A 15,415-nucleotide genomic window follows, 5' to 3' on the forward strand; every position below is an offset into this window, starting at 1 on the left:
CTGCCCCCTGACAGCTCCCCCCCAGAACTCCCAACCCCCCACCCCCCTGCTCCTTGTCCCCTGACTGCCCCCTCCTGGGACCCCTGCTCCTAACTGCCCTCCAGAACCCCACCCCCTATTTATGTACAGGCGTGACTACCTGCCCTTTCCTGGTTACTATACGCGGCCAGTCCGCATCCACATCCAGTAGTTAAAAAAAAAAAATTCCCTGTGCATTGTCCCCTAACTGCCCCCTCCTAAGACCCCCCCCAACTGCCCCCCAGGACCCTACCCCCTACCTGTACCCTGACTGCCCAAAACTTTCTCCACTCCCCCCAAAAAGCCCCCCCATGAACTCCCGACCCCCCCCCGTTTCTTGACTGCCCCCTCCAGAACCTCCCTGCCCCTTCTCCTGCCCCCTGGCCCCCTTACCCTGCTGCTCAGAACAGGGTGTTGGGCTCTGTGCGAGCCAGACACGTGGCTGCGCTCCCCAGCACAACAAAACCCGGTCCCTGGCCCTGCACAGTGCTGCCGGAGCCGGGCTGCAGGGGAGAGCTGCCGGCTCAGAATGCAGGGCGGAGCTCCTCTACAGCTGCTCCGGAGTCCAGCCCGTGACTTCCCTGCAGCCCTCCCAGCCGCTCACTCTGCTCTGCCGGGGGAGGGGGGAAATCCCGGACATTTTGAGTGCTTTACAAATTCCCCCCGGAAGCTATTTTTAGCACAAAAAGGAGGACATGTCCGGGGAAATCCGGACGAATGGTAACCCTAGATTAATGGCCCTACACACTTCCATCAACATGACTCCAATGGTTGACTTTCCCACTCAGAACTGATTAGTGACTGATCGGTAGCAGTCTGGAGTAACCAGCTTCCACAGTGCTATCACCATGTGTCTCTCCAGTGACAGGGCAGCTCTCATTCTCATGTTCTTCTGTTGCAGGGCTGGGGCAAGCTCATCATACAGTCCCATGAATGTGGCTTTCCTCATGAGAAAGTTCGGCAGCCACTGCTCATCATCCCAGATGTGCATCACGATTTGATCCCACCACTCAGTGCTTGTTTCCCAAGCCCAAAAGCGGCGTTCCACTGTGTTCAGCACCTCCGTGAATGCCACAAGCAATCTTGTGTCATAACTACTATGTGTGGCGAGATCTATGTCACACTCCTCTTGCCTTCCTTGTAGATTAAGGAATAACTCCACTGCCACTGGTGACATGTTGGTCAGAGTGAGCAGCATACTGGTCAGCCGTTCGCGATCTATTCCTGCAGTCTGAAGAGGCAGGGTGCGCACAGGGGCGACTCCAGGCACCAGAGCAGCAAGCATGTGGCTGGGGCAGCAAGCCACAGGGGGCAGCCTGTCGGTCCCTGTGAGAGCGGCAGTCAGGCTTCCTTCGGCGGCATGCCTGCGGGAGGTCCGCCGGTCCTGCAGCTTCGGCATACCCATCGCCAAATTGCCACCGAATCGGCGTGACCAGCGGACCGCCCGCAGGCGCGCCACTGACTGCTGTGCTTGGGGCGGCAAAACACATAGAGCCGCCCCTGGGTGCGCAGTATACAAACTGTTGAAAGATGGCACCAAATGTGGACGGAAGCACACGGATTGCTGGGATGCGAAGCAATGCATCACGGGGCATTAGGACAGGATCCAGGATGCCCCGCGACCCCCTCTGTCTTCCCTCAACTCTTAGCAGTAGAAGAGAAAGAGGTGCTCTGTGGGATAGCTGCCCAGAGTGCACTGCTCTGAATACCGCTGAAAGTGTCGCAAGTGTGAACATGCTATTGCGCAGGCAGCTGTCAGTGTGAACACACAATAGCGGTTTCCCTTCAGCGCTCTCTGAGAGGTGCTGTAACTTTGCAAGTGTAGACATGCCCTAATTCTTCATTTTTAAGCTGCCTCTTTAACCCATCAGATCATATGAATTATTCTTCTAAACTCCTTATTGTTGCAAAATTCACACATTCAGGAGCAGCAGCATCCAATTTATTCAACAATGTGAATGACTCCAACGTGCTGCTACTCCAGTGAGTCACTCACACCAGATGGCTCTTGTTCAAAGTGCTTCTCCTTATGAAACAACCACTTTAAAAAACTGCCCCAATGATTATGTTACTGAAATCTACAACCATGAGTAGACTTATTCTTAACAGCTCTTCATAGACACTCTAAATTTTTTTCTGGAAGGACAAGTTATGGCTGTAGGGTGGCCTCTTACCATGTCCCTTTGAGTGACTACTTCTGTTCTTAGGCCTGGTCTACTATACAGAGAGGCATAGGGCTATGTTGGTGTAATTAGGGTGATGCTGTGTCCATATAGACAATGCAGTTACTTACATCCACAGTTGACCCTCACTCATCAATGGAGTCATGAAATTGACAAGAAAGCTAGACTGTTACCCCGGGGAGGGTGGGGGTCTCCAGCTAGAGCCCAGCTGCCCCTCAGACTTCCCACTTCTAGTCAGGCTGCACTGTCCCCTCTCCCCCTGGGAGCTGGGCTGCCCCATGAGTCCCGGTTCCCTGCTCCCAGCCCAGAGGGAGCTGCCTGTGGAGCTGAGAACCTGGGCTGTCAGCCTCCCACATTGTGCCTCTTAAGTCAGTGGAAGTGCTCCTGGTGAGGATGCACACCATCGACAGAAGGAGGGTGGCGTGAACATGAACCACCAGAGTAATTACTGCGGTGGTTATAAGTTGTCCTAGCATAGGTTGACTTAAGTTTCTAGTGTACACATGCCCTAAGTTAAACCAGTGTAAATATAGAATAACTCAACTGAAATCAGCTTCCTAGACAGATACACTCCTCCAACACAGAACATAAATTGGGAGGTAGTGTATCAGTCACACGTCATATGGTGGATATTTGGCCAGTGCATCATTAGTACTAGTATGTCTCCTGGCATAACTTCTTCTTTCATTTACACCAGTGCTACCTCAGTGGTTTCAATCCTTCTTCGAAAAGGCCTTTCCTGAGTCAAAGCATGAAAATTTCCACTCCTTAAAAAAATAAATCCACACAAAAATAATGCAACATGTGCCAAACATCTCTTCTCAGTCACACTTCTTTTCTCATGCCCCATTCCCACATCCCACAGTGGTGATGTGATGTTGCCTCTGCATTGGAACCTCTTTGGAGCAGGGAATTTTTTACCTAGCCTTGTAGAAAACCTGTAAAAGTCGTAACACAATGCTGGCACTATTTAAATATTAAATAATAATTAATATGATTACACCAGTTCATCTGTGAAGTGATGTTTTGGTTCTCTCTCTAATCCAAGCTGATATACAGGCAATTTGTACTTCTGCAACCTTCAGCTGTTCTTTCTACTTTAGGCTCTCCCTTTTTCACAGTAAGAAGGGAAATGGGAATGGGATTCAGGTGCATTCACTGGCAGCAGCAGCAGAGACTCAGCATCACCTCTAGCAGTTGCATCAGGCAGGGGTGAAAGTAATTGAGGACACTTACCGGTACGGGAGGGTGGCTCAGGCCCCCGGAAGGGGCGGGGCCTCGAGGGGAAAGGTGGAGCTGGGGGGGTCAGCATCCCCCAGCCAGCCCTTGGCCAGCATGCCCGGGGCTCCCGTGTTGATTTAAAGGGCCTGGAGCTTCGGACGCTGCTGCTGCAGTAGCAGCAGTGGCGTCCGGAGTCCCGGGTCCTTTTAAATTGCCGGCCGCAGGGCAGCTGTTCCCTTTGCCCACCCTGCCCGTCAGTGGTCAGGGAGGCAAAAGGGCCAGGGACTTTAAAGCGCTGCAGGGTCCTTTGCCGCAGGAGTGCTTAAACGTTGCTGTGCCCCCCGTCCCTGTCGGCGGCCCCGCCAATGTGGGGGCGCAGCGACATTAAAGCGCTGCCGTGGCAAAGGACCATCCTTAAAGTGCTGCTGTGGCAGCGCTTTAAAGTTGCTGCTCCTTCCCGCTCCCCCCCCCCCCCCCGTCGGCGGCCCTGCAGGTATGGACCCTACCGGCAGAGCCCCCGACAAGGGAGGCAAAAGGGGCAGGGACATTAAAGTGCTGCTGTGGCAGCGCTTTAATGTGGGCTGGGTATGGGCCGGTGCAGGTTCTTACCAGTATGGAGTACCGGCCCGTACCTGCTCACTTTCACCCCTGCCATCAGGTATTGTGCTCAAGTACAAACAAGACCCAGCAAATCTTACAGTTCTGAAACAAAGTTATTGATAAGCTCAGTTGGAAGTCACATTTATCATGTCCTTTTCTTGCTTTAAAGTGCATTCTGTAGGCAAAAATACTGCTTAAAAGTAACTTGTGCAAATTAGGAATTCTTTAAAAAAATTGTTGATCAGCTTTATGGCTTTAAATGCACTGAGTTCTAAAACATAATTTTTTTTTGCTTTGTTTCTATACATTGTAATTCACATCATAAATATGGACATAGTGGCTTAAATCATAGAATCATAAAAATGTAGGACTAGAAGGGACCTCGATAGGCCATCTACACCAGTCAGAACTAAGTATTATCTAGACGAGTGATATTCAGACTGAGGAGTGAGCTGCAAGTGGCTCTTTAATGTCTCTCCTGTGGCTCTTTGCAGCACATGATATTAAAACAGTGTGATTTAATTATTAACCAATCTGAGTTATTAACCAATCAGGAGGCTTTTATTATGTTATTAACCAATTGTAGTTGATAAAATAATAATACTTGGTGAGTCATTTTGCTGTGAGAATTTATACAAACTAAATATTTCCCTTGTCATACTGTTTAAATATGATTATATAGTACTATAGTAAATGAAACAATGAATTCACAGTACTGTGGCTCTTTTGGGTAATGTTGATCACTAATTTGGCTCCTGAACCACTGAGATCTGAGTAGAACTGACCTAGATCATCCCAGAATTTGTATAACCTATTGTTAAAAATCTCCAATGATGGATATTCCACAACCTCCCTAGGTAATTTGTTCCAGTGCTTAACTGTCTGTACGGTTAGGAAGTTTTTTCTAATGTCTAACCTAAATCTCCCTTGCTGCAGTATCTGATAATGCATTGTGCTTCATAACTTCTTTTGCCTTGAGATAGACCAGTGGTTCTCAAACTTTTGTACTGGTGACCCCTTTCACATAGCAAGCCTATGAGGGTGACACCCCCTTATAAATTAAAACCATTTTTTAATATATTTAACTTTATTATAAATGCTGGAGGCAAAGCGGGGTTTGGGGGTGGAGGCTGGCAGCTCGCAACCCCCCATGTAATAACTTTGCAATCCCCTGAGGGGTCCCAACCCCCCAGTTTGAGAACCCCTGAGATAGAAGCATGCTGCGTAATGCAGCTGTTCCTAGATTCCTCACCCAGGCTCAGGACCCCTGGTCATGTACAGCTAAGCACCAATGTAAAAATCATGGTGGGCTGTAGATAGCTATAGAGCCATAAAGGGTGCATTGGATAGATGTATTATCACCTCCATAGGATTCTCCTGACCTCTCTTTAAGTGTCTGATTAAAGCCTTTCTGTTCTCTTTACTTTCTGGCTTCTGTTTGAAAAATCAAACAAAGAAGAAGAAAAAAAGACTTCTTTTGGCAAATTCTTCCACTCATGTCCTGCAGGTTTACTCAGGTAAAACTCACAGTTCAATCAATGCACCAATTCTGAGGCTTTTACTCAGTTTTATCTAGTCCTTACTCAGCAAACTCCCTTTTTTTTTTTAATTGTAGCAAATGGATTGCATTTGGTATGTTACCATCTTTTGGCTGTACTCTGTGTAGAGAAGTCAAAGTTATTGGCTAAGAAATATATTCTGTGCAAATTGTTTCCTTGCTAAAATGTTATGCGCATATATTCTGTTACTTTGTTCTGTAGATCAACAGTATTATCCATAGAATGAACATTCTATCCTTCCTATTTTTGAGACATCTGCAGGTTTCAAAACCATACTGCTCATTCTCTTTTTTTTAAAACCGTGAACCCCAAATGTCATCATCTTCCAAAAGGATCTATTCCCATTTACACTGATACTCTGCACCCAAAACCAGTTCTCAATCCCTAATTGTGCATTTAGCTCTGAAAACCTTGATCAGACTAATTGATATGTGTTCATTTGATTGTCACATGGACTTATGCACTTTTTCTTGAAAATAAGCAATTCATTGGCTTTCCTCCAGTCCCTTGCCAAAATTAAGTCAATTGTTTGTAGACCTGCTCAAACTGGAGCCATTTATGAAAGACTACATAGTCAGAAAACTGATCTTGTGATCCACAAGGGACCAAGAGCAAAAATTATTCCCCTGCTGGGCTGAATTGTAATTGGTGTATTCATTTCTTACTGACAGGTTATCAGTCTATCAGGAATCATCCATCATGGTTCTCCCCACCCTAACCATAAACTCAGTGTATGAAATCAGTGAAGAGAAAAGGAAGAGGAAAGTAGGTAACTGGTGCTCATCTATCCTTTTCCCCACAAATGCAGTAACCAACCTGAGATAAATGCAGATTTTACAGGGGTTGGGAAAATATGTAGGAACTGGGACTCTTTGCAGGCCATCACTTCCCCACTTTAGATCCATAGTTCTGTCCTGTACTCCAGTAGGATTATTCTTTCATTAACAGAGCTAGAATTGCCAATTATTGTGCAACTCCATGTGTGACATTTCCCACCCGTGAGAACAAGTACTATTTCCCACTGCAGGTGTCATTCTCTCTCCACTCATAGCTTTCTGAATCATCTGGATAACAGCAGGAGAGCGATTGGAGACCAGGGGGATGGGCTGAGAGAGCTGGGGGAAGGCTGGGTGAATGGAGTGAATTCGGGATTGAGGAGTAGAAGATCCTAGCCACTCTCATTCTGCCACTGCTTTTTACCAGCCTCCCACATACTTTCCTATTTTCATTCGTGTCCCCTTTTATTGCTGTTCTCTTTCAGCCCAATCACTAGAGAAATGCATACATAATCAGAAATAGTGTGTGTGTGCACATGCACCCAGAGAGAGAGAGAGAGAGAGAGAGAGAATTATTCTGGGCATTAGGCAATCACACTACCTCCCTGAAGCTGTTGGGTGTGACAGATTACTTCCATTCAAGCGAATGGGGGAACAATTGCATGTCCCTTTGTTTAGTGATATTGAAACAATGGAAAACACTGCCCAAAGACTAGATTGCCTGATAGCCTTGGCAGTGACCAGGCCATCCAAGGGGTTTCCCTGCAAGAAATGCAAGGACATGAAATTGATTGATTTGATTGTGGGCATGTATGTGTGAGTCAGTGTGTCAGAAGCTGCAGAAACACCACAGAAGCATACAGAAAAGTCTGCAAAGAAGGTCAGAGAAACACTTGTAGTGTGGCCCTGAGAAAAGCTAAAAGAAAGAGCTTGTGTCTAGAATGCTGGCTAAAGAGTGGCTTGGAACTGAGCAAAGATATTGTCTCCTGCCCTTTGATTGCTACTGTGTTCAGGGAAGCTTTTGTGGGGGCTTTATATACTTTTTTTGTAAATAAACAGAACTGCATCAAAGAAATACCTGACTCCACCGTGAATTTCTCTCAACAGAAACAACCTCCAAGACCACAAAAACTGGATAATTGCTCAAGTAATTATATATTAATTTAAAAGTCCCCCCAACCTCCCGCTCATGCTACAATGCTGCCAATACCACATAGCAGGAAATCAACAGACAAGCCCTGAAAATTCACTAGATGTAGCTGTTTAAGCAGTCAAAAGGAGACAGAAATGTCACCAAACAAAATTTCTAGAGAATTCAACAAAGAATTTATATATATGTGTGTGCACATATATATATACATATATATACATATATATATATATATGCGCACACACACACACACAGAGTCACAAAAAGCTCAAGTGTTAATAAAATCCATTCCATGCTCTTCTATCTACATTCTGTAGCACACCAGAAGCAACTACACCAGTACACTGTCATCATCAGGAGAGCATCCTCTGCTTATTGGGAAGGAAAGTGCAGCACTCCACTCATTGGGAAGGGTGCTCTGTACACTGCAGCCCAGGTTGGCTGGGGTTGGTTAACTTCAGCTTAGCCTCCCTTTCTTGCCAGCCTGGATTTGAGCCACCAGGTTTGTGAAAGGGAGGGAGAGCCCAGAGCCAGGGGAAGAGGCATTCACCTGACCTGAGCTTGGTGCTGCAGGGAGCCAAGAAAGTAGATTTAAAAAACAAAAATCCGCTGGCTGGACCCCTCCCCCCCGCTTCCAGCTTCTGAAAACAGCTGGGCAGCTGATGCCAGGCCAAGCCAGGGGAAGGAGTAAAGGGGGAGCCGAACTCAAGCTAGCTCCACATTTGATTCTGTAGTAAGGGTTTCATTCCTGGAGGCACGGTGCCACTCCGCCCCATTGGAGCACATGGGCCTGTCTCATCCCACCCCACCTTTCATCCGTGTGGCTCTCCTTCTCTGGCTAACCTGCCTCCCCCACCCTGCACATTTGGTTAGCCATCTTTCCCTACATAACAGGCTGTGCTACCTACTATGGAGTGGTGAGAAAGAACACATTTGGGTAAAAACAAGTCCTGGCTAATGTGCTGCTCTCTCCAAAGTGCGCCTGGCTTAGCAAAGTATTTAATTACCCTCCACAAACCTTTTCCTCACCTGCAGATTATAGTGATCTCAGCCCAAGAATCCCTAGAATGTGATTCCTTCTGAGGACATGCTCAATTGAAATGTAATGACATTGACTTGGTGTGCAACAGAATGTAGTAAGAAGAGCATGGAGTGGATTTTATTAACACTATTGAGCGGCTTGTGAATGATTTTGTGACTATAGATATTGGTGACTTCTTTCTCTGAATGTCACTGTAATTGGCAGTGAAAGTCCCTAGATTTGTCACTGGTCACTTTGACATTTATCTTTTGCTAGGGAAACCAAAAAGTCACTAAATCTAGTGACAAAGTCACTAAGTTGGCAACACTGCTATGGATGATGGCAAAAATTAAGTAGGACTAACTGAATAGAACTTAGCAGGACCATCAGAGATGGCCTGAGCCAAAGAAACCCAGAGCACTTTTAGACTCATATAATTTAAAGTTATAAGGGACCATCATGATCATTAATGTGACCTCCTGCAGATCACAGGCCACAGAACCTCACTGAGTTGCTGAAGTCCTCAAATCTTGATTTAAAGACTTCAGGTTACAAAGAATCCACCATTTACTCCAGTTAAAACCAGCAAATTACCTGGGCTCCATGCTGCACAGGAAGATGAAACCCCCCAGAGTTTCTGCCAATCTGAGCAGGGGGAAAATTCCGTCTCAACCTGAAATATGGCGATGAGTTAGACCCTGAGCATGTGGGTGAGACTCACCAGCTGGTCAACTGGGAAATAATTCTCTGCAGTAAATCAGAGCCCTCACCATCTAGTGACCCATCTGCAGCTGTTGGAGATATTTGCTAATAGTAGTCATGGGTGGGCCATATGCTGTTGCGGGCATTCTCATCATCCCATCCCCTCTATAAATGTATTAAGCTCAGTCTTGATTAAACAAGTTAGGTTTTTTGCCCCACTACTTCCCTTGAAAGACTATTCCACAACTTTACTCCTCTGATGGCTAGAAACCTTCATCTAATCTCAAGTCTAAATTTACTGATGGACAGTTTATGTCCATTTGTTCTTGTGTCAATATTGACCCTTAGCTTAAATAACTCCTCTCCTTCCCTGGTGTTTATTCCTCTGATGTAGTTACAGAGAGCAATCATATCTCCCTTCAACCTTTGTTTGGTTAGGCTCCTTAAATCTCCTCTCATAAGGTAGGTTCTCCATTCCTCTGATCATCCTAGTAGCCCTTCTCTGCATCTATTCCCATTTGAATTCATCTTTCTTAAACATGGGAGACCAGAACTGCACAGTGTTCCAGATGAGGGCTCACCAATGCCTTGTATAACGGTAATAACACTTGTCCTACATCTACAAGAAATACCTCATCTGAAGCATCCTAGGATTACATTAGTCTTTTTCACAGTCACATCACATTGGCCAATTCAAAGTTGCACTGAGCCACTCTAGGCAGCTGGCAGACACCGAGACAGATTATTTGCTCTAGTCTATCTTCTTTACACTGTTCTATAACTTGTCCACTGGATAAAAGTCCAATGTGTAATTAATGGGGTTTCTTAGACAGGTAGAAGTTCTGGAATCACCCTACATTGTCCACCAGCAGCGGGTGTGTACCAGTGGCATGTCCAGGTAAGGTGAGGGTGTAGTCAGTACATAGCACATGCATGCATTTCATTTCAATGGAGTTACACTATTAATTAATTTGTCCCTTTGTGTTTATTATTAGGCTGTTTGCCTGACACTCATAGATGCATACCAATAGATGGAATTAAAAATTCCAGTAATGGTGAGGGCCTACAAATTGCTCTAATTCATAGAAGAATGACTCAACGTAGGACACACAAAAGATGGGCTATAATAGGCTGCTCCCACAGAAGGAACTCTCTAAATGCAACAATAAACCTTGGGGTGTGCAGTAGGGCTGACAGAAAATTGGAAATTCCATCCTGTGGGAAAATCCAATAATTTGACATTTGTTTTTTCCTAAATCAGGATGGAAAAAGTCAAAATACCAAACCTTTTTGCAGAAAGAAAAGTTCTGATTTTTGGAACTTGGAGTTTGGAAATATTGAAATATTTAGTTTAAAAAATAGAATACATATTTATGATCAAAGTAAATAATTTCAACTTTCCCAAATTGAAATATTTTATTTTGGGTTGGTTCATTGAACTACATCTGCCCGAGCTGCTGTGATGCCTCATGGAACTGTTGTTTGGGTACCTCATGTTCCCCTTCTCCTCAATGGGCTCTCTGGCGGAGATTCCCATGATGCATCAAGGCAGTTTAGCGAGAGAGGCGGCCACAGTACATCATGGGAAATGTGTCAGGCCAAGGGGCCAAGGCCATAGGTAAGAATGGGGACATGAGGTACCTAAACTACAACTCCCATGAGGAAGTGTGGCAACTCAGATGGACACAGTTTGTTAAACTGACTTGAAATGAAATGTATCAATTTGCTTTGACAAATGAAAATATTTTGATTTGGCTAAAAACAACATGAAACTAAATATTTTGTTTAGTTTTTCTCAATTGAGGGGGGAGAGAAGGTAAAATAAATAAACCTATGGAAAACATCAACTTTGTGGAAACCACATTTTTCATTGAAAAAAAAATTAGAAAGGAATTCCAAATATCTCTAATCAGATCTAATATCAACAAATCTGTTCTAGGGCTGAATTTGTTCTTGAGAGTCTTTGATATACATGTAGCCCTAACATAAAGCTATGCATTCTGGTTCCCTATCTCTTTAAAGACCAACATAATCTCTTATTCCAAACTCACATTAATTTAAATCAGGAGCAACTCCATTGTTTCTAGTGTGGTTTTACTGGTACAAAACCAGTGGAAGTGAGAAGCAGTCCCAATAATCTTTAGACCATGCACTACCCTAGAACATGAAGAGTTCTCCATGAAGAGGCACACTTTTAATTAATAGGAACTTTCTTCATTTTAGTAACCATATGGCACCAGATTCTGCTCTCAGTTACAACAATAGAATAAGCCAATGAATTTGAATCAATGGAGTTTATGTCAATGGAGTTATTTCAGATTTACTCTGGTGTAACTGTGAGCAGAATTTGGCCAGTAACACCATATTCTACCATTGGTCTTCAGGGAAAATTAGCATTTACTTCAATGAGAATAAGACCGGTCCTCCATATGATCAAGAGTCAAAAAAACAGTGGATCAACAAAGGGGGTGTGTTTGTCATTCTGTTTGTTCCTCATCGCACTTTTCCCTAGGCAAATTTTAGTCCCTAGAAAACATTTTTTTTCCTCTCAGCCCACAGCCTCCTCCACTTTGCTATCTATCTAATATCATAGTATCTGGGTGCCATTAAAAAAGAAAAAGTGAAAATTTTGTTCCATTTTGCATTATTCTTTTAGAAATAGTCTTTTATATTCTTGCTAACAAGGGTTTCTTAGGATTCTGAGGAAGCAATTAAACAATGTTAAATATACATACATATAGGTTTTGGAATAAGAAAATACAGGACAAGAAGGAATACAATGAGCAGAAAAAGGTGAGGATGGCAAGGCCATTGTTGAGAACAGTGCAAGAAAACAGATCAGAATACTGAGCATAAGTAGCTCTTCATTATAGTGCAAGCATATATCATGGTACTGTTATATAATCTGGTATGCATACATCTTCATAGTGGAATGTAATTAAAGCAATACCACTGACCCTATAAAAACTGACCATCATTTAAACAGTCCCAGTAATATTATAGGACTATGGGCTGGATTCAGTAAAATAGGACGTCCGACTTCTATGCAGTGGAAAACAGTAGAGCTCTGCAAAATATTGACTTTCATGGCTTTTTCAAATATGCCCAGGCTTCAGCAGTGTGTGCAAGTTGAATCTACCATTATGGAAACAGATGATCAAATTTATTACAGAACAGTACTTTTTACAGATTTTTTTTTAAATCTATACAATTCCATAGGAAGGATATAAACTCTCTATTTGTATAACTTACAAGTCAATGGCAAATGATAACATTTGCTATTAACTCCAGGGGTTTTTACAGTAACTTTTATAGAACTGCGTTAATTCCTACATAACCCTATGGATTTCATCCCTAGTATATTCTAACCTGTCTGTAAATATTAAATCTGGCCATGTTTGATTAGTTTTTCTAACCCTTAAGTCCTGACATATGATAGATTTTAAAGGATTTTTGTATTGCAACATATTAAGACTAATTTGAAAAACCTGTGGAAAAAAACCTCAAGACTGATTGTAGTACATAGGAACATGGTATAAGAAAGTAACAGAAAAAAATGAAAAAAATTGTTTAATTTATTTTACAGTTATACAAATAATAAAACAGTAATACCCAAATGCTGTACACAAAATAATATTAGAGGACAAGCATGACAGAATACATCTTAACACTGTAAAGTACACAAATGGTATTGTGACTGCTCAGTAGCAATAGTACTGTGCAGAAATGCTCTACTCCATAAACTCTCTTCCTTTAATATATACATTTAGAACAATTGTGCTTTTCCCTACACAAAGTAGCATATCTTCAAAACAATAAAATTTAATGTGCAATATAAAGCTTAAATCCTGCAAGAGGCTAGGCGCCTATTTGTTCTGAGCACTTCAACTCTCAGTGAACTCAATGAGAGCAACGAGCGCTCAGCACTTCACAGGATCAGACCCTAAAAAGAAAAAAAATGTACTGAACCCACAGGTTTATTTATCTGCAAATTGCAGTCAATTCAAACAAGTCGTCATCCTAATGAGCGTGTTGATTTTATTTTTAATGAGAAGTTTATTTCAGGGTAGGATTTATTAATTGTGGTTCAGTTTGCAAAACACATCAGTTTGCCCAAACCCCTTTCAAGGCTGGACACATTCAGTAGATGTTAGACTTGGGGAGTGGGAGAGGGAGAACTGGCCCAAAGCTGCAAACTTAACAAGCAAATATATTATCTATTATTCTCCATTAAACCACAGGAGAGAGGGTCCCTGCCAAAGAAATGTGAAAATACTAGTTTATAAATCATTTACAACAAATGTGTCTGAATGAAAACGAATTCCTCTGCTAACTTTGTCTCACTGTAGATCTGCCTCAAGATTCTGGCAACATAACAGACAGTTTCCAGAATTTTGCTTTCAATTATTATTCTTTTTTAAACAAACATATTTGCTAGAATCATTACTGGTGATTGCTACATCTTGTGTAGGAAGAAGTCAGTCATTTGAGACCATTCCTCATTCATAAGCGGCTTAATCTGATGCCCAGTTTCATTTCCCCACCAAATCAGGTATCATTATAGCACGCGGGCGACTTGTCCATTATTTTCTCTAGTTAACATAAGTCAGCGATAAGTGTTGGGCAATAATTACAATGGATGTTTATACTAGCAGTTCTGTAAGCAGATGAAAACAACAGAACTCATCCAAAGCTGCTATGCAGATTTGAGCTAGATTGTTGTACTGTGAGTTGAAGAACCACACAGTGAAATCCATTCCCCTGCATAGGCCCTATGACCTATTTAAACCTCCACATAAGTTCTAGGAGGCCAATCCTTCATCAACCTCTACAGGAAAAAGAGGGTCACATAGTGGAAGCAGTGTGATTTCACTGTTAAGGGAGGGGAGGATTTGAGGAATTTGAATGGAGGTCCAGGGGCAGCCCTGTACATTATGGACATCAGCTTTGTAATCCTCGTGCAGCAGTGTTTAGGAGCAGGGCATGGCAGGCCAGGGATGGGCTGGCATCCATGGATCTGCTGATGTGGAGATGATTTACCGGATATTGACCTTCACAAAGGGAGATACAGTATCATGGAGAAGGCGGCTGCAGTAATGGCCATAGGACTGGGAATCCCCCTCTTCAGTCTACCAAAGAATCTCCCTACATTACATTGAGCTACTGGGTTTGTTTGTGGTTTCTGCACTGGGGTCAGTTTCATCAACAGAACTAGATGTGAACACTGCAAAATAGGCTCATGTATATCTTTTAAATACTCATTCATATTCTGCCTACTTCCCCCAATCTTCATCTGCTGAATTTAAAATCTGAACAGAAAAAAACTCATCTACTATTCTGTTTCTAGGTCTCACTGGTTTCCCTAAGTCTACTAAAAAGGCGATTTATTTTTCTTTTTTTTGTGCAATGGGAAATAAAGCATGTCCATCTACTTTGAACTTTCTCTATCTTCATTGAACTCATACTGGAGTATTAAAAAGTTTCCTGAGATGGGGCAGAAAAAAAAACAGTTTTAATCCACGAGGAAGCCCTTTTTTGATTGTAGACTCTGCCATCTCAACAGGGAGACCAAATTCACAGACCACAACTATGTAGTAATAAAGGTATGTGAATAAGCTAAAAAGGCACTACTCTGAGCTTCTCTGAGATGGATATCAGTAAATCTCTCAGTGGACAGTCAATCATTCTATAAATAATGGGTGGAACAAGACAACCTTCATGCATATTTACCGTTAACAAGGATATCATCCATATTTGTTTTAAAATGCAAATCTTTAATGTTTACCCTACACAGTTTTGCAGTTTTTCAAACCCAAGTTAAAAACGTTCCATTCAGTGCTGCCAAGTAGCTCTAAGTGATTCCCCTATGATTTCTGGAATAAAAAAACAAAACAAAAAAGGTATTAATCCATGATCATGTAGGCCAAATCTTGGACCCCAGCACAAAGCCAAAGCAAACAAGTGTTGTGCAGGAAAGCTTGGTGGGGGCAAGAGAGAAATGTTGATTATGTCTATGAGATGGACAGCTGTGCCTTCAAACCTCAGTCTGTTAGCTGCAGTAATAAGTTCTGTGTCCTCCTCTGAGGGGAGTCTGGCTAGTGGACTTGCATGATCATAGACTTTCCTCTGCCATGTGTAATGAATCCTGGACCCTCAAATTAGGAACAAAATTTATCCTTTAGGGA

The sequence above is a fragment of the Trachemys scripta genome, chromosome 6 (assembly GCF_013100865.1).
Source record: "Trachemys scripta elegans isolate TJP31775 chromosome 6, CAS_Tse_1.0, whole genome shotgun sequence".
NCBI classification, from domain to species: Eukaryota; Metazoa; Chordata; order Testudines; family Emydidae; genus Trachemys; species Trachemys scripta.